Below are 19,129 nucleotides of genomic sequence, written 5' to 3'. Positions count from 1 at the left end.
CTGATATGATTAATAAATAAGATTTACAAAGTGTGTGTATGTTTGTGTGTGTATATACATATATATATATATATATATATATGAAGAGAGGGGGTAGATTTCAGAAAACAGAGCTCTTACAAACATGATATATTAAACTCTTGAGGAGACACAAACAGCTGAGGTAGAAAATAACTTCAAGCAAGATGTTTTTTCTCCCTATTCTTTTTCCAGCTCCAGAATGTGATTGCTAGACAACATCATCAGATTTGCATCAGGTCCCATTTTCATAATGCAGTACATCACTATAGATTGTGTCTTAGTCAAAATATGCTTAGCTCATAAATAAGGTGAACAGAATTTTGTCTGCCAAACGTAGCAATTAAGTTATAGAAAACATTCTTCTTTCATCTGAGTACATTCAAGCTGAATGCATACACACTTTGTTTTTACTCTTCCGGGCAATTACTATTCAGGTCCTTCATGTTTCTTCAAAATGTCAACAACTTGATTAACTCAGCCGAAAATGCAACACTTACTTACAGAAACATCTAAGTTGTGCATGAATAACCTGGTAGTGTTTAAGTATTTGTTATTTAAACCTAGTACTTAAGACTAAAATTGACTTTTGATTGCCATAGTAAATGTTATTGGTTGGCATATAGTAGTCGCATAGAACACTTATAAAAATATTGTATTGTACAGTATTCTACAATATTTGTACAATAAAAAATTGTATTGTACAAGATTGTGCAATATACACCTTCATCACATTATCTTGAGTATATGAAATTTTTAATGATGCTGAACCTAAAATGTCATAGTTGAACTGGTAGTTTAAATTTCTGTTCTCAAGATTCCTTACATGCACAAAGTGGGCCTTATTTGATAGAAATAACAATGTTCCACCAAGTCAATGAAAGTGCACTAATTCATAGCAAGTAACACCACGGCTGTTATCTTCCTTTTCAGGAATTCTGAAGAAGTTCACCAAGTTTGACCATATAAATTAGAGACTCCCTCAGAAGTGATATCACAGTAATCTGGGAAAGGAACGCATCACATCAAATCTCTCACCTCTTCAACAATATCATATTAAAAAAAAAAAAAAAGTGTGTTTAAGATGCAAAAAAAAAATGAAAGGACTTTTTCACTATATCATTACTCTTTTTTCCATTACTCTCTTTTTCATTTTTTTTAAATGCATGTGTTATTAGCTTTGTTTCTATTGCTTCACAGAACAGGCCAGTTTGGCATCCAGGGTTTTGGTGAAGAGGTTATTCTTTCTTTTTCTTCATAGTGAGTTTCTGACATCTGACATTCTTGTCCCATTTCATTACACCCATTTCACTGATTTCCCTCCTTCTGCACTTTATCTTTCCACATGCATTTTCTTTATATATTCCTAAATACTTCTCTATTTCTGTATTATTATTTTTATGTGCAAATACTCTATTTTATTTAATATGCAGTAGTTCTTTTGTGTATTTTCTCCATAGGACCTCCTTCTGAATGTCCTAAACACACAATAATTGTTTTCTCCATGCTACTACTAGAAACGGATAGACTTACTATGCTTTGCTCGTCCCATGTCAGAAAGAAGGTGATCAGAGTCTATAAAGTAATTGTGAAGATTCTTGTGCTTCTTCTTTGGGGTTAATTTCAATAATATTGCCTACTACTGAGCTTACAGATTTATATTATATTGGCACACTTTGTTAGCACATGATCCTGTACAGTTTTATTGACTGTTCAAATTCTGAAGATATGCCATATCAAGGGACAATGTGATGCCCCTCGTCACTCAGGATGACACAGTGGTTCCCTCCCTGCTCTCTGCTCCTTTTTGGAAACTATGCGTTCATTTGCACATTACTGCTTCCTGTTAGTCATCAGTTCTTATTGAATGCTTATTACATCTGAGGCAGAAGCTATGAGTTACTCTCTGTTAGCTACCATGGTTTTCACATAACCAGCATCTGGAGACAGAAAACAGCAACTGAATCTGTAATAGTCACCTGTATAATTGATCTTATTTTCAGATGGGATATAAAGGGAAGTTTTAAGACATTCACTAAGCTTGTAGCAACATACAAAAGAAATTCTGCTTTTAATGACCTTTAAAGAAAAAGAAAGTTCTATGGATTGCATCTATCCCATTTTTACAGAAATCAGGATAAGTAAATCCCAGCCAGCACTAATCTCAAATATGCACCTCTGAAAAGTATGGCAATGCAACAAAACATGTTCTATCATCCTTTATTGTGTTTTGTACAGCAGAACTGAAACAGAGCCTGTATCCTTGAAAATATACACTTACACATCTTAAGATATACATTCCATTATCAATGTGAAGCCCATCACTCAAATGTTGGTACCACAGTGATAAAGCCTGATGATGATTTGATTGCTTTAGGTACTATGGCTTTTACTTTGAGGGAGTTGAGGAGGCAAATTAACCCTAATTTTACAAAGGGGAGAAATCTCTCCTTACTGCTCTCAAGTACATATTCTTTCAAGTGTGATTATTAAATAAGGAAATGTCTGCAATGGCACATACTTTAAATTATACCATATTTAAATATCCAAATATTATTTTCATCTGCCTTACCAGGCTCTACCCATCTATGTACCTATTTGAATAATTTTGAAGGCATATATCTTTACATCATATAGATGCCACAGATAGATACAGCTAGATATTGAAATGCTTTATGTTAGTACTTTTCAACTTGGCAACTTTTAAAATAGCCATTTTATTAAAGTAGTAACTAAGACTACCATACACTCAAAAATAAAACCTTTATTTTTACTACATTTTACTTAGTTATTGCATCTTATTCAGTGTTTAATCATCTCCAGGGAAACATGAATCAACTCTCCAGGGAAACATGAATCAACTCTCCCACATCTTGCAACAGTTTTCATTTAAGTGGTTTCTCAGCTAAACACTACTTTAATTTTCCATGTTCATACTACACGGTGGGAATTTATGCAATTTACAAAGCATTTACCATAGCAGTTGAGAAACTGTTGAGAAATTTCATATGAATCTCTTTCACCTCAACAAAAATTCTGTTCTTTCAATTCCCTTTAAAAAGGCAGTTGCTAACCTGATTAAGTTTATTTTGGCAGTCAAACTGCAATTAGTAACCTGCAGTATTATCAAAGAAGAAAACTGAAACTTAGCACAGCCGTCAGTCTATACTTGTATATAATTGCAACTTTCTTTTTTCTTTTCCACGACTCAAAACAGTAACAACTTGCAAAAGACTGTGAGTCTTAGTAATGCCTTAAGCTTTTTAAAAAGCATATTTTAATGTACTTGTAGCTGAATAATATTATTTGGGTCTTTATTTTCCTCTCCTTGTCACCATAGATACTGCTTAGAAAAGTTTTATAGCTCATAAGATACTATCCTGGTTAAAATCAGGTGGCTACTAACAGGAAAACTACTTCTTAACTTGTTGATTACTTACTACAATCTATTAAACTTTATGGTATATTTTAAAAGTGCATGGAGTCATTTGGTTTGTGCTCTCTTGCAAAACTCTGGTTTTCTTTCAAAAATATATACAGCAGAAGCTGAGGCAAGATCTGGTTAAATGAGAATTAGACAGTTGACTTTAAAACTCTGCTAACAAGCTGACTTTCAGTTCAGTATTTCTGACTTTTACACTAAGAATTGCCTATCATAGGCAGATAAGTTCTTTCGAACTGTGCAGTGCTGTGTGATTTCAGATTTGAGTAAGAATGTGAGAAGAAAGAATAGTTTTACTTCTTTATTTTAAAAATACCAATTGTTAGATAATAAAAGATTGATTACTCTATACGTAAAAAAAATCCACATTCATATTTAACTAGTAGTAAGAAAATATTTTTTTCCAGAACTTTAATGTACAACATTAAAGAACGTGTTTACAATGTACCTGCTGTCATTTTCACTGTGGAAGATATCTGCTGTTCAGCCTTAAAAGGTCACGTAGTCTTGGCTTCCCTGACTTAATCAATATGGACTACATGCCTCTGCATCAGAATGAACAGCCACTGCTGCCTCTTCTTCTTTTTCCAGATGAAATACTGTGTTATTCCTGATCTCCTCTTGCATCTGCGTCAGGTCTTTTCCCACATTCATAGTCAGTGCATTGGATGACCAGAATGACTGTAACGACAAGGAGAACACTGGAGCAATGTTAATGCAGTTGTATATGACTGATTGGACAACCTCAGCAAAAATTGATCTTCCCATCACCCCTTTGAGTCCACTAATGTCATGTTGTTTTTTCAAGGAGACTTAAGCCTACTTGATAGACTTGTTCTCAGATATTCCATTCCTATCTCAGAGGGAGTAAAGGGTGGGGTGACAAGCAAGGTCACTAGCTATTGAATTGAAATCAATTAAATGTTGAATGGCCTTTCAAGATAATCATTATCATACAATTATTTCAGCACATTTCTGAAGGCCTCGTACTCAATGCAGTACCATGTTCAGCTGGGTTTTGGGTATCTCCAAGGATGGAGACATTACAACCTCTCTGGGCAACCTGTTCCAATGTTTGACCATTATCACAGTAAAAATATTTTTCTCATGGTTGAGTGGAATTTTCTTGAATTTATGTGCATTAACTCCTGTCTTGTCACTGAGTGTGACTGAGTCTGGCTCCATCTTCTTTATTCCCTGCTATCAGAAATCTGTAGACATTTTCCAATCTCTCTCTTTGAGTCAGCCTTGTATGGGTTTTGGGGTGTTTGGAGTGGATTTTTTTTTGTTTTCTTGATTGATTGTTTTTTTTCTCTTATGTAGATTGCTTATATTTTAGAATGAGTTTCTTAAGGTCAGTGAATAAAATCTGAGACCACACTATAATTATTCAATTAGAGAGCAATGGAAGAGAAAATATTTGAAGACAAATTTTAGATTCGTTAATCGCTATGTATTCATTTTAGTTCATTGCATTACAGCTTTTAAAGCTTAAAAATCTTCAGTCTGTATTCCTTATGGATTTGGGAATGTATTTAAAAGAGACTGGCATTCTTAGTGTGCTGATAATTTAAAAAATTACCTTGACTGAATAGGGGACGCATTTCTTTAAAAGCATGATGAAAAGTGAAAACTATAATTTAGACCTTTTCAGGCCAATCTCTAGATCTGTTGAGTAATGCACAATGTCTTTTAGGGTAATTGTACATACAACAGCATCTGCATAAATGGAGAAAACTTTAAACTACATTTCCAAGAAGTTTCTATAGACTTCAAGTAGTAAGAAAATTAATGAGACGTACACATATATTTTGTTCTATCATTATTTTAAGTCCTCTAAGTCTGTAATAAGCTTCTAAATTTTTCACAGAATAGTAACAAAATGTTTCCTTTTTTCAGGACTATTATTCACAGGTCTGTTTATCCTGAATTGTTTTGTTAATCAGATATATAATCCATTTTTGCAAACAGTAGCAGTGACACAAACAAAGGTGTGTTTCACAGGGAGGAATATACAGTTGCAGTGTATGAAGTGGGGAAGACCTAAAGTCAAAGATATTGTCAAAGGAAAAGGAGTGTGTATAGCCTGAGATAAACATCTTTTGGGGACCAACTGTAGCATAACTGTCTGGTCTTGATTTGGTGTTGCTGCATTCTGGGAAAAAGAAGGTTGTGAATACTCTTAGATATAAATAGACGTGCTCAAATAAATTACTGTTAGTTTGGGGTTTTTTCCTTAATTAATTTTATTTCTTCTGAGTTAAGTGAAAAATACTGTGAATATTTGCTGTCTTGTCAGGTTTGGAATCAACTCTATTATATAAAAATAGAAGGATTTTTTAAGGCTTTTTTTTCCCCCAAATTCTTTTTTATATTTAATGACAAACACACGTTGTCATAGTCACTAAAAAAAGTAACCGAAAGGGATTTAATAGCCTGAGTTATACAGAAGGTCAGACTAAATAATCTTGTTACTTCTGTTAGTACAGCTTGAGATCCTTTATTGCATCTGAGAAGGCAAAAGTATAAAAGTGAAGACAGACAAATGAGACAAATGTGAGAGTTTAAAATTTTGACTGAAAGTCTCTCTAGTAGGAGAAGCAGTACCCTAAAGCCTGTAATCTTCCTAATATTAGTTATGTACTCTCATAGTTTCTTGTTTTCCAGGTTCCAGCAGAGAGAAATAGGCATCTCCTAAGCTGATTAATCACACTGAAATCACATTAATCACCTTGAAAAAGAGGTGTTTTGATTCAGTGAGATGATTCATGGGAGGAAGTGACAATTAGGTTTGCTCCATGCTTTGCTTTGGGTTGACTGAAGTTAAATGAAAAAAAACAAAACCAAAAACAAACACCTGTTTTGGGCCTCTGTGTATTTTTATTAAAATTGGTTTCTAAATTTATTGGTTTTTTCTTAGAAAAATATTAGACAGTTAGGTCAAGCATGAGGGATGTTTAGAACTTCATCTTAAAGGAGCTGCAATCTGTTTTTGGAAGTTCGGTCCTTAGACTTCTGTATCACACATTCTCAAATCACTGCAGAAATAATACAGGGAGAGAAGGAGGGTGTATATAGCTAAGCAATTCAGAGCTAACAAAGGAGAAGCCAATCTAATTTTTTGTGAGAAGACCATGCTGTTTATAAAATTATAAAGGTTCATTTAAAGAGAAAGTAAAAATGCAATTATAAGAAATAAATGACAAAATTATAAGTTCAGAATACATTATTATGTTTCTCACAGAGCATAATTATAGTTGTGTCATTTGTTCAGTTATGATCAAGGTTGTAGCAGCACTTATATTATAAACCTTATATTTCAAGGGTTTATAACTTGGCAGTAAGAAATTTACTTAGCAGTGAAAATTAACACACTAAGTGTCAACCCCAGAACATGTTATTTTACAGTCTTTCTCATTTCCTAATGCATGGGTTTGTAAGACTGAAAAGGAGGAAGACACTAACTGGGCCAGAGGTATGTTATTTTGGCACTACAGCTGAAATTAATTTGACGCAGACTGGTAGTAATCTACATCTTTAGTCAACGGTACTTCTTGAGCAAGGGTCATTTAGGTTTTCAAGTATACAATTTATTTCTTTAGGGGGCTGCAAATGTGTTCAAAGTAATAAGAATACTTAAATAGTTATATAACTGAAAGAACTTAATTGTTTTATAAAACTGATGTTTCTTTTTGACATTCCGATTTTTCACTTTTTCTTCTCATTTTTGTATTTATTTTTCTTCTGAGACTGGGTATCTGCTGAGGTTTTAAATTTGGGGGGCTAATTTTAAATGATTTATGTTTTTATCACACAGTTTGAAGAGCAGCAATATGATGTGGCTGAGAAATAACGTTGTGTGAATATAACCAATCCCAAACACTGTGTGTATGCAATAATGCATACTCTAAACATTTTTACTGTCTTAGGAGGTCATCCTCATTCTGTCAAGTTAGTGCCCAATAGTCTCTATACTACTGGCATAAATCCATTTACCTAAAATGCTTGTCCTGGTTTTGGCTGGCATACAGTTAATTTTCTTCTTAGTTGCTAGAATGGCGCTATGTTTTGGATATAGTATGGGATTTGGTATAAGAAGAATGTTGATAATACACTGATATTTTTAGTTGTTACTGAGAAATCAAGGACTTTTCAACCTATCATGCTTTGCAAGTGTGCATGTGCACAAGAAGCTGGGAGGGAGCACAGCCAGAGCAGTGGGCCCAAACTGGACAATGGTATATATATTCCTTACAATGCAACGTCATGCTGAATATATAGGTAAGGGCTGGCTGGGAAGCTGGCTCTTACTCTTCCAGGATTGAGGTTTTGGGGTTTCTCTCCTCCAGGATTGCTAGCCAGGGATGGGCTGGGTGGTGAGCAGTTGCATTGTGCATCACTTGTTTGTATATTCTATTATTGCTATTTTATTTTTTTAATTATTATTATTATTTTATTTCAATATTATATTGTTTTTATCTCATCCCACAAGTCTCTTTACCTTTACCTTTCCAATTCTCTCCCCCCTTCCCCAGGGAGCAGGGGAGAGTGAGTGAGTGGCTGCATGGTATTTAGCCGCCTGCTGAGTTAAAACCATGACAATGCTTTAGAGGTTTGCTATGTACTAAACCTAGATTAAATCCAGAGAGCTACTGAAGAGCAAAATTCCTGTGGTAAACTGTTTGCAAGTAAATATGACTTCTGATTCCTATTGAACACCTGCTGAATTGTATATTGTGAACACTGATATTCATGTCCTAAACAAAAATTGATTTTCTGCTGTGCTCATGCAGATAGCAAATAATTTCAAAACCACCGAACACGATTATACCACAGACTCTTGAATTCTGCTTTTAAAAGTAACAGTGTCAAAGGAAATAGTCTGTTTAGGAAAAGGTTTGCTCACAAGATTAGAATTCAACCTAATATCAGTTATGCGTTGTAGAAATTATAACACCATTTTAAGTGAGAGATGTTGTATTCCAAAGGCTTAAAATCTATTTCTAAAACAGTAATTAAGAAATCGAGTGTTCCCAGTGAGGTTAAAGGATTGTATCAGCTGTCAGGAACTGCTGTGATTGCAGCCATCCATTTCCACTAACCGAGAAATTATTTGCGATACTTTATTTGTGAAGTAAAACTGTTCTTCTTTTCTTATTTTAAGGGTGCTTGGCACCAAAGAATGCTACTAAGTATGACACAGATCTCAAAACATTTATATGTTGGTCTTTTCCACTTTAAATATGACTGTACAGATCTGCATTAACATCCAGTAATTTTCAAAGAATGATATTTGGAATCCTTAGTAACATGCCTGGAATACAACGTTGTCTTGATGAAGCTGTATTTGAGAAGGCTTCCAAAGTTCATCAAAAAATACTGTCCATATTACTATGTATCAACAAGCAGGGCTGAAATTGAACTTGGCCAAATGTCGCTTCAGATCATCTTTTCTTCAATGTATAATTTTTCAAACAGATCTAAGATATTAAAAACTATCTTCTCTTATCTTGACACATATTACATTATGCTCTCAGTATTTACTCAGCACTATGGTACCATTGTAGAACTACTGAATACAGTACTCTATATTGAACTTTTCCCTGGAAAGCTGCTGCTCTATTACAAAACCAAAACCAAAAACCACCCTATAAATAGTTCAGGATTTATGCTCTCTAATCCTGTATTACCTATCGTTATGATTATCAATGTCTTAGATTTACAATTTAGAATCGTATTAAATGCTGAGAATACTACATTTGCTCAAAAACTTTTATAGAAGGTATAAGTTTAGAAGGAGGCACTTGGTTGCCTATGGATTCCAGAAAAATGAATACAAATACAAATTCCTTTTGGTCTAGGAATTCAAATTACACATAGGTCATAATCTTTCGACAAAAAAAAAACTGTAAAAAAGAAAAAAGAATCCTATATCTGCAAAACAGCAAACTCAGGCATGGCATGGTTCTTATTTTATATTTGCTTTTCAGCAGTGGAAAAGAAACATCTTGGTCATCTATCTGTAATAGCGTGTTTTACCTACTTCTCGTTAGCTTTCCTAGAATAGCTACCCAAGGGGAGATAAGTCTGACAAACATCCTACCAGACATAAACAGCCTTCTGCATGGACTAGAGACTACATTTGGAAAAGATGCAAAATGCAATTATAGTTATTTAGCACAGTTCACATATTTTTTTTGTTTCCTACCTCTCTTCTGCCCTTTCTAAACTCTACCTCTCCAAATCTTGTGATTATGTAAACTTCTCAGAAAATAACTAAAATGACAAATGTAGATTTCACAGCCACCCTGTGCAATTGGGGCAACAGTAACTGTGTCCAAACTCTGATTAATCTAGCCTCAGCAGAACGCTTTACATGACTAAGTCCATTACTTATTACAGCATCTTTATTGCTCCGGAACTATGATCTCTAGAGTCTTATCATTTGCAGAAGACGTCAAGAAAGAGTGTAGTGTAGAAAAGGTACTGAATTATTGTCAATCTTTTTTTTTACCCTACACCTTTATTGCAGATAGGGAAGGTTCTAGATTATGCTTTTAGACCATCTCCTTTCCAGTGCAAACACACATTCATAATGTAAGAAAGAACATTTAATTCATTGTGTAGAGGTGGACTTCTCTAAAAAATACTTTTAAGAGCAGTGTCTGAGACTTTTTAGAATTTCTTGAAGAACTGCCCTTAGCAAGTCCATGTCAAGTCAGCACCAGCTTTCTACCCTGATGTGTTATTTTAATAATCTGCAACTCAAAGACTGATCTTGCATTTATACTGCGAAGGCAGTCTGAAGGAGCAGAGCTATCTTAGTAGGTAGTTTAGTGTGCACCAAAGGTATCCTTCTTTGGAAACTGCTAATGTGTATTTCCTGCTATATAAGACCAGCTTAAAATTGAAATTAACTATCCTCTCCATTTTTTAGCCATATTGCTGCTTTGCAAAAGAAATAACAGATTGTAGCTTTCTGCAAATTACTATAGCTACAGAAGAGATTTCACAAGGAATGCCTTCTCAAGGACAATACATAATTCTCAGGTTCTACAGGATTGCACATAATTTAATATGAGAGTAAAAAATATATTGATGGATGATTCATCTGTGTGCTGATAACAGGGTTGATTAAATGAGTCTGTTTGTATATAAAATTACATGTAGATCTTGCAAGTCTAAACAGGTGTTCTTCAATTTTGAATTCCTTGTGAATATGTTTTGATAGCCTGCAGATGGAGCAAATACAACTTTGCTGTATTCAGTTGGAAAATTACTTTTGTCTTCACTGATGAGCTTGCTTGCTGATCAGTGACAGTTTAGCAAAACATCACTGAATAGAATATGTAAAGAACCTTCAGCCTGGCTTTGGAGATTTCAGACATTTTTATATCCACACATTTTGAATATTTCTTCAAGGAGAAATAAAACTTTCTCCACAGTAATTGCCTCACATTAAGTTAAAATGTTAATAAGTTTTAAAAGGCAGACAATTTAGAGATTTACTAATACTAAGACTTGCTACTCCATCCGTCTTCCACTGAAGGAGATAAAGATACAGCTACATTATTTTTTGTGAGACAGGCCTGACACTTACTAAAGCAAGTGACTTTATGATCCCTTCCATTTCCCATTTTCTATTTGTATTGCTATTTGCTAATCTAGTGAGCCTCATGCTCATAGCATCCGCACTGTGGACACATTCATGTTACACAGTATGACAGTTAGGTCAGAACTTGGAAACCATGACCTCATTTATTAAAATTTCAATTTTGACTTCTTGATTCTGGATTTCAAAATCCCGTGCTCCAGGGGGATTTGAACTGCAGAAAATATGTGTGTCATATTTTATGGGTTTAGTCAGGGCTAACATACAGTTAGCTTACTTCAGCTTCCTTACTTGGATTCTTACAGCCTTTTCCACTATGAACTTCCACCCTGGCTTACAATCACATTTGCATTGGATGACATGTACTTCTCAACTTTACCTGTTCTCACTAGGCACTTTACAAACTGTCATGTAACTATCTCCATCTAAAATGTGTAATTGCAAAGTTATTATTAGCCTCAGGAAGCTGGGCGGGGAGAAATTTAATGAAATATAACAAGGGCAAGTGTAGAGTCCTGCATCTGGGCAAGAACAACCCCAGGTATGACTACAAGTTGGGGACAGACCTGTTGGAGAGCAGCATAGGGGAAAGGGACCTGGGGGTCCTAGAGGACAGCAGGACGACCATGAGCCAGCAGTGTGCCCTTGTGGCCAAGAAGGCCAATGGCATCCTGGGGTGTATTAGAAGGGGTGTGGTTAGCAGGTCAAGAGAGGTTCTCCTCCCCCTCTACTCTGCCCTGGTGAGGCCGCATCTGGAATATTGTGTCCAGTTCTGGGCCCCTCAGTTCAAGAAGGACAGGGAACTGCTAGAGAGAGTCCAGCGCAGAGCCACGAAGATGATTAAGGGAGTGGAACATCTCCCTTATGAGGAGAGGCTGAGGGAGCTGGGTCTCTTTAGCTTAGAGAAGACTGAGGGGTGACCTCATTAAAGTTTATAAATATGTAAAGGGCAAGTGTCATGAGGATGGAGCCAGGCTCTTCTCAGTGACATCCCTTGACAGGACTAGGGGCAATGGGTGCAAGCTGGAGCACAGGAGGTTCCACATAAATATGAGGAAAAACTTCTTTACAGTGAGGGTAACTGAACACTGGAACAGGCTGCCCAGAGAGGTTGTGGAGTCTCCTTCTCTGGAGACATTCAAAACCTACCTGGATGCATTCCTGTGAGATATAATCTAGGTAATCCTGCTCTGGCAGGGGGATTGGACTAGATGATCTTTCGAGGTCCCTTCCAATCCCTAACATTCTGTGATTCTGTGATTCTGTGATTCTATGAATGGTTGTTTTCACTGACTAAGCTGTAGATGAAAATTTTATGAAAAATTTGACAGTGCTCTGCCTCTCTCGTGAGCCAGTCTTTTGTTATGACCTAAACTTTATGATCACTCCTTTTTTCTTTTTTCAGAAACTATTAGAGCTTCATTGAATTCAAAAGGATTAGGTCCACGCCTAACAATTAAGATTTTGTGCTGCTCTAATTTTTCTCTGTAGCTACCCTCCCCACACAAGCTCATCTCTGGACCACGAAGTTTTGAAAAACTAAATTTTTGTCATGTTTTGTTTCTCTTCTGCTTTTTCTTTGAGTCAAATGAATGCTATATTTCTGGGATGCACTGTCTCTGTTTGCAAATGTTTTTTCTGAACCCTCTTCCCCATACACCATTTCTTCTGATTCTAAGCAGTGTTACTATTTGGTGCTGAGGTGTTTGTCCTTTTTTAAAATGATATCTAGAAATATACTAGGATTTTTGTTTTGTAAGCACCCTTTTATTAGTTTAATAAAATTACTTTTCTTTACCGTAAATTGATATTTTTTATATTTCTGTGTAAATAATGGATAATGGTTAAATGCCTTCTGCATTTTTCTGGCTATGCTTGAATGACAGCACAGAAGTAAATAAAAAGTAGTCCTTCGACATAGAATCATAGAATATCTTGAGTTGGAAGGGACCCATAAAGATCATTGAGTCCAACTCCCTGCTCCTTGTAGCACTACCTAACACCAAATCATATAACTAAGAATGTAGTCCAGATGCTCCTTGAACTCTGACAGGCTTGGTACCATGACCACTTGTCTGGGGAGCCTGTTCCAGTGACCGACCTCCCCCTCAGTGAAGAACCTTTTCTTAATGTCCAACCTGAACTTCCCCTGACTCATCTTCATTCCATTTCCTCATGTTCTACCACTGGTCACCAGAGAAAGGAGACCAGCACCTGTCCCTCCAGTGCCCAACTTGAGGAAATTGTAGACTGTGATGAGGTCAACTCTCAGCCTTCTCTTCTCCAAGCTGAACAAGCCAAGTGACCTCAGCCGCTTCTCGTAAATCTTGCCCTTGAGACCTTTCACCATCTTGGTCACCCTCCTCTGGACACACTCATAGTGCACATGTCCACTGTAGAAAGACATGCTTGCTAAAACATGTATTACAAACACTAATGTTCATAATTCCTTACAATTGTGTTAAAATCACAGTGATGAACTAACCGAGGTAAATGGTATTAGGCATTAATGACAGCATTTTCCCACTCTTCTGCCTGCTGTAAGAAAGATAAAAAAATATTACAGTTGGGTTATGAGTTACTATAAGGACCATTGTAAAAGTCTAGCTGCCTGTGCTAAAAAATTGCTCTGACATGCCACTAAGAGCCATGTGCAAAGAGATTATCATCATTTTTCCTCTTGACCTGTGAAAAACCTGAAGATGCTTATTGGGCTTGTGGAAGCAGGAGCACTGAACGCTGAGGAACACTAGAAAATTACCACCGCAGCCATTTCTTAGAAGGAAGTATTTCTTTGTATCTTTCTCTCTCACTCTCTAGTATTTTTTTTTTCCACAGACAAAATTGATAGTGGGCAGTATATCTGTCATTTATCCAAGAAAACATACATAGCATAAAAATGTTAAGGGAATATGAATACTCAATATCTGTAGTAAAATACTTGGGGTTTATAAAACATTTTTAGTAAACAGTGGAAAAAAGTAATATGTTCAGAATCTACTGATCCTACCACTGCTTACCAAACATATTAGGTGTTACTGAGCAAGGACATGAAGAACTTGAAAGGGCTCACTCTGAAATTATATGATTTTTCACATGAAGTTATGAAACAAAACATTTCAGAGTTCAGTGTGTATTTAAAAACAAATGACTATATGGTGTTAAGAAGCCAAACAATTCAAGTAGTTTAAATATTAAAAAAAAAAGTAAATTAAATACTAAAGTCCTAAGCACCCCATGCTCAGGCATAAATTATAATTGTAATTTAACAAAGACTTCATCCACAACTCACAACCATGCAATTTTTAACTACAAACAGAGAGCTGCACCAGCATTAACTACTAACTAGACGCTAAAAATATTTACTTATCATCTCCTTTCTCCATTATTGAACATAATGTCACTCTAATGTTTATTCACTACTTAATTGGTTTATGACTTTCACCAGAGAACAAGTGTGTTGCACCATTTCTCAGATGGATTCCAGGTGAATATACAACTACAGCGATCTGTAAGCATACAGATCTTCCAACTGTGAAGAATGTTACTTTAATGTTATCTCATGAAGGAAAGATTATTTGTCTCAACACAAGACTGGAGTTCTAACTCAAAATGAGGAGAAAGAAAAAGTAAAAAAAAAAGTTAAAGATTTCTTCCCTCTAATTAGGTAGAAAGATAGGTTTATATTTAAAAAAGAAGCTAAACTATTTGAAAAGGCTGAGGTATTCAACAACCTTTTTGCCTCAGTCTTCACCAGCAAGTGTTCTAGCCTCACCACCCAAGTCACAGAAGGCAAAGGCAGGGACTGGGAGATGAAGAACTGCCCACTGTAGGAGAAGATCAGGTCTGAGACCATCTAAAGAATGTCTTTAGGTCTCTGAAGGTGCACAAGTCCATGGGACATGATGAGGTGCATCCATAGGTCCTGAGGGAACTGGAGGATGAAGTTACCAACCCACTATCCATCATTTTTGAGAAGTCGTGGCAGTCTGGTGAAATTCCCACTGACTGGAAAAGGGGAAACATAACCCCCATTTCCAAGAAGGGAAAAAAGGAAGACGTGGGGAACTACAGGCCATTAAGTCTCACCTCTGTGCCTGGCAAGATCATGGAGCAGATCCTCCTGGAAACTATGCTAAGGCACATGGAAAATAAGGAGGTGATTGGTGACAGCCAACATGGCTTCACTAAGGGCAAAATGTGCCTGAAAAATTTGGTGGCCTTCTGTGATGGGGTTACAGCGTTGGTGGATAAGGGAAGAGCAGCTGACATCATCTACCTGGACTTGTGCAAAGCATTTGATACTGTCCTGCGTGACATCTTTGTCTCGTAAATTTGAGAGACATGGACTTGACAGATGCACCACTTGGTGGATAAGGAATTGGCTAGACGGTCGCACTCAAAGAGTTGTGGTCAATGGCTTGATGTCCAAGTGGAGACCAGTGACGAATGGCATTCCTCAGGGGTTGGTATTGGGACCGGTCCTGTTTTACATCTTTGTCAGTGACATGGACAGTGGGATTGAGTGCGCCCTCAGCAAGTTTGCAGACGACACCAAGTTGTGTGGTGCGGTCGACACGTTGGAGGGAAGGGATGCCATCCAGAGGGACCTTGACAGGCTTGAGAGCTGGGACAGTGCGAACTACATGAAGTTCAACAAGGCCAAATGCAAGGTCCTACATGTGGGTCGGGGCAATCCCAAGCACAAATACTGGCTGGGCAGAGAATGGACTGAGAGCAGCCCCAAGGAGAAGGACTTGGGGTTGATGATTGATGAGAATCTCAACATGAGCCAGCAATGTGCACTTGCAGCTCAGAAGGCCAACCGTATCCTGTGCTGCATCAAAAGAAGCGTGGCCAGCAGGTCGAGGGAGGTGATTCTGCCACTCTACTCCGCTCTCATGAGACCTCACCTGGAGTACTGTGTTCAGCTGTGGGGCCCCCAACAGAATAACAAAGATGGACCTGTTGGAACGAGTCCAGAGGAGGGCCATGAAGATGATGAGAGGGCTGGAGCACCTCTCCTATGAAGACAGGCTGAGAGAGTTGGGGCTGTTCAGCCTGGAGAAAAGGTGGCTCCAGGGGGACCTTCTAGCAGCCTTCCAGTACCTGAAGGGGGCCTACAGGAAAGCTGGAGAGGGACTTTTTACAAGGGCATGTAGTGATAGGACGAGGGGTAACAGTTTTAAACTGAAAGAGGGTAGATTTAGATGAGATATTAGGAAGAAATTCTTTCAGTGGTGAGACACTGGAACAGGTTGTCCAGAGAAGTTGTGGATGCCCCCTCCCTGGCAGTGTTCAAGTCCAGATGGAAGCAACGTGGTCTAGTGGAAGGTGTCCCTGCACATGACAGGGGCCTTGGAACTGGATGATCTTTAAGGTCCCTTCCAACCCAAACCGTTCTATGATTCTATGAAACCGAATGAATAAGAAGCAGTAAGAACATGCTTTGTGCCTAACAAGTCAATGCCGTAATCAAATGGTAGTGTGCTGTGTCTCATGCTGGTTAGTTCTTCTTCGTTTTAATATTAATAATTTAGTCTTCACACAGTACAAAGGGCTGTGTTAATAAGGCATTTCTTGGAGGTTAATATTTCATGTATGAATTGTAAAATGCTTATGCTCTGATGGAGCTGAACCTGATATAAAAATCATATGAATTCTAAATAACAAAGTTAGTGGAAAAGGAGACAATTATATAGGGTAATTAAAAAAATGCTCTCCAAAATAAAGTGTTATGCCTTCTTTTTGCCAGAAGCTTCTGACATATATATTATTATTAAAGCTGGGAATTACAAATGTTACTGTGTATTAATATTGACAATTATAAGGTACAATATTCTAATTACATTTATTATTGCTCTGTTTATAGTTAGTTTAACTTTATTTTGCTTAATACTGTAAGAGGAAATGCTAAATATTTTTAAAGAATCTGATAGATTTTAAAGAATCTGATATACGGATTAATGGCAAAGTTTTTATGACTTATTACTTATTTCACTATAGCTATTCACTGAGGCAGGCACTGTGTAAACATTATATGAGACAGGTATTATTTGGTCCAAAGACCTTAAAGATTAAATAAAAAAAAATCTAGGAACTCGCTGTTTGAGTGTCTCATACCCTTAAGGGCACTGAAGAGATCAACATCTTTCTGAAAAGCAGCCGCTTCAAGATGCTTCATGTTGCTTCTTTGAAATGGAAGACACCTAGCTTAGTTATTTTTGAAACTTAAATCCCCCTGGGCAGTTTTCCTGTCTTTTTTTTTGATAAAACATTATTATCTGGTGATAGTTATGAACTTATACTTTTCTTGCAAATCTTTATGGATTTTGCTATTAGTTCATTTCTGAATATTTTAAACACAGAATTCGTCTTTATATCAAAATTCAGTATTCCTGCTTCAAATTTCAGCATTAAATATTCAAGAAATAGCAGTAATAGAACTTTTCTAAGGCATACAAGTGTGATATAGCCTCTAATTTCACCACCACCACTTCAGTCTTCCCAAAGTCTCAATTTCTCTATCAGTAAAATTAGGATTATTATATTTATTTACCTCACATAGGGCAGTGGGGCTTTATTCAAGTTTGTAAAGAGCTTTAATATCCTCAGGTGGAAAGAATTAGGGAAACGAATGCCTGTTCTTTGCCAGTCTATAAATACAAAGAGACATTTAAATGCTTCTAAGGAATATCATTCTTTAGAAGTGGGATCTTCCCGTAACTCCCTGCAAGTTGCCATTCTGCGGTAAGTTTAGACATTAATTTACATTTTTAAACACATATACCCTATTTCAAATAATCTACTTTCAGCAAACACTCTAATAAGAAAAGAAGCTTGACATTAAGGAAAGTGGAATAAGCTGCCTCTGCTATGAGGTGTTGAAACACAGCCATGGACAGTTATTGTGGTATAGCTCTGTACTGCAAACTCCCAGCCAATTCTGCCTTGTGCTTAGCTGTTTATTTACCTGTTTCCTTGGCAATGGTGAGGAGTCCTAATTTTTGCTGCTGTTGATGACTGATCTTCTTTCCATGAGTTGTGTGTATATCTATGTGTTTGTGAGAAGCTTTCCATTGCCCTTCATTTTGTGCAATCACTCTTGATATCACAAAGGCCAGGCATCACGCCAGTGAAAATATTATAGGAAATGGGTGAAAGATGAAGTAGCCAGTTACACACAGCTTTCACTCTTCTGTATCAGCATCAATGGTTATGCACAGAGAATTAGAACACAAGGCTTCCCTTGCCAAAAGTGCTGTGATAGTCATGTGCCATAATTCCTCTGTGTTTTACCAAACCATAAGACATTGTCAGGGCTCTGTTCTCTGATAAGAATGAATCAACAGAACAACCTTGAAAGGTACTGCCTTATATTTAATCACTGAATGAAGAGTGCTAAAAAAATGTTTTAAGGTCACTTTAAGGGTTAAGACAAGGCTCAAAAGGCAGATTTCCACCAGACTAAACTCTACAAGAGTTAGAAACTTCTGGTTTAGTAAGTATAATTTAGATATTTGGTTGTTTTATTCTTTTAATTCTTCATTAAAATCCCCATTTTATTGCATAGGGATTGTCATACGCTGACAGCTGGTGTCTGAAACTATCTGAAATCATCTCAACAATATTTTTATCCCAAATAGTCATGTATAATTGTTAGTGAGGGTGAAAACATTCTCAGAATTTTCCTGATTATGGCTTTTCAAATCTCCCAAATGTACTTTAGGGAAGCACAGTTTGTTACCAAGCAAGTATTGTTGTCTTATTAGTGGATTAATGCCTGCAGACATCTGCATTTCTTCAAAGGAGATACTAAGAGTATAATGTAATTTATTTCCATTATTTCTCTTTGTGTGCTTTTCATAAACATATACTACACTATATCCTACTGAGCAATCTTTTTATAAACATATTGGGAAAAAAAAAATCAATGCTTTTGATTTTGACTACTATTTTTTCAAATTTTGTGTGTGTTTCAAGAAAATTTGTTGGGAGATAATAAATGACATTTGTTTTATACAGAGACAGAAAAACTAATTAACATAATAACAGGG

This window comes from Nyctibius grandis, chromosome 5, assembly GCF_013368605.1.
Source record: "Nyctibius grandis isolate bNycGra1 chromosome 5, bNycGra1.pri, whole genome shotgun sequence".
NCBI classification, from domain to species: domain Eukaryota; kingdom Metazoa; phylum Chordata; class Aves; order Nyctibiiformes; family Nyctibiidae; genus Nyctibius; species Nyctibius grandis.
Note: the sequence above shows the minus strand (reverse complement) of the source record.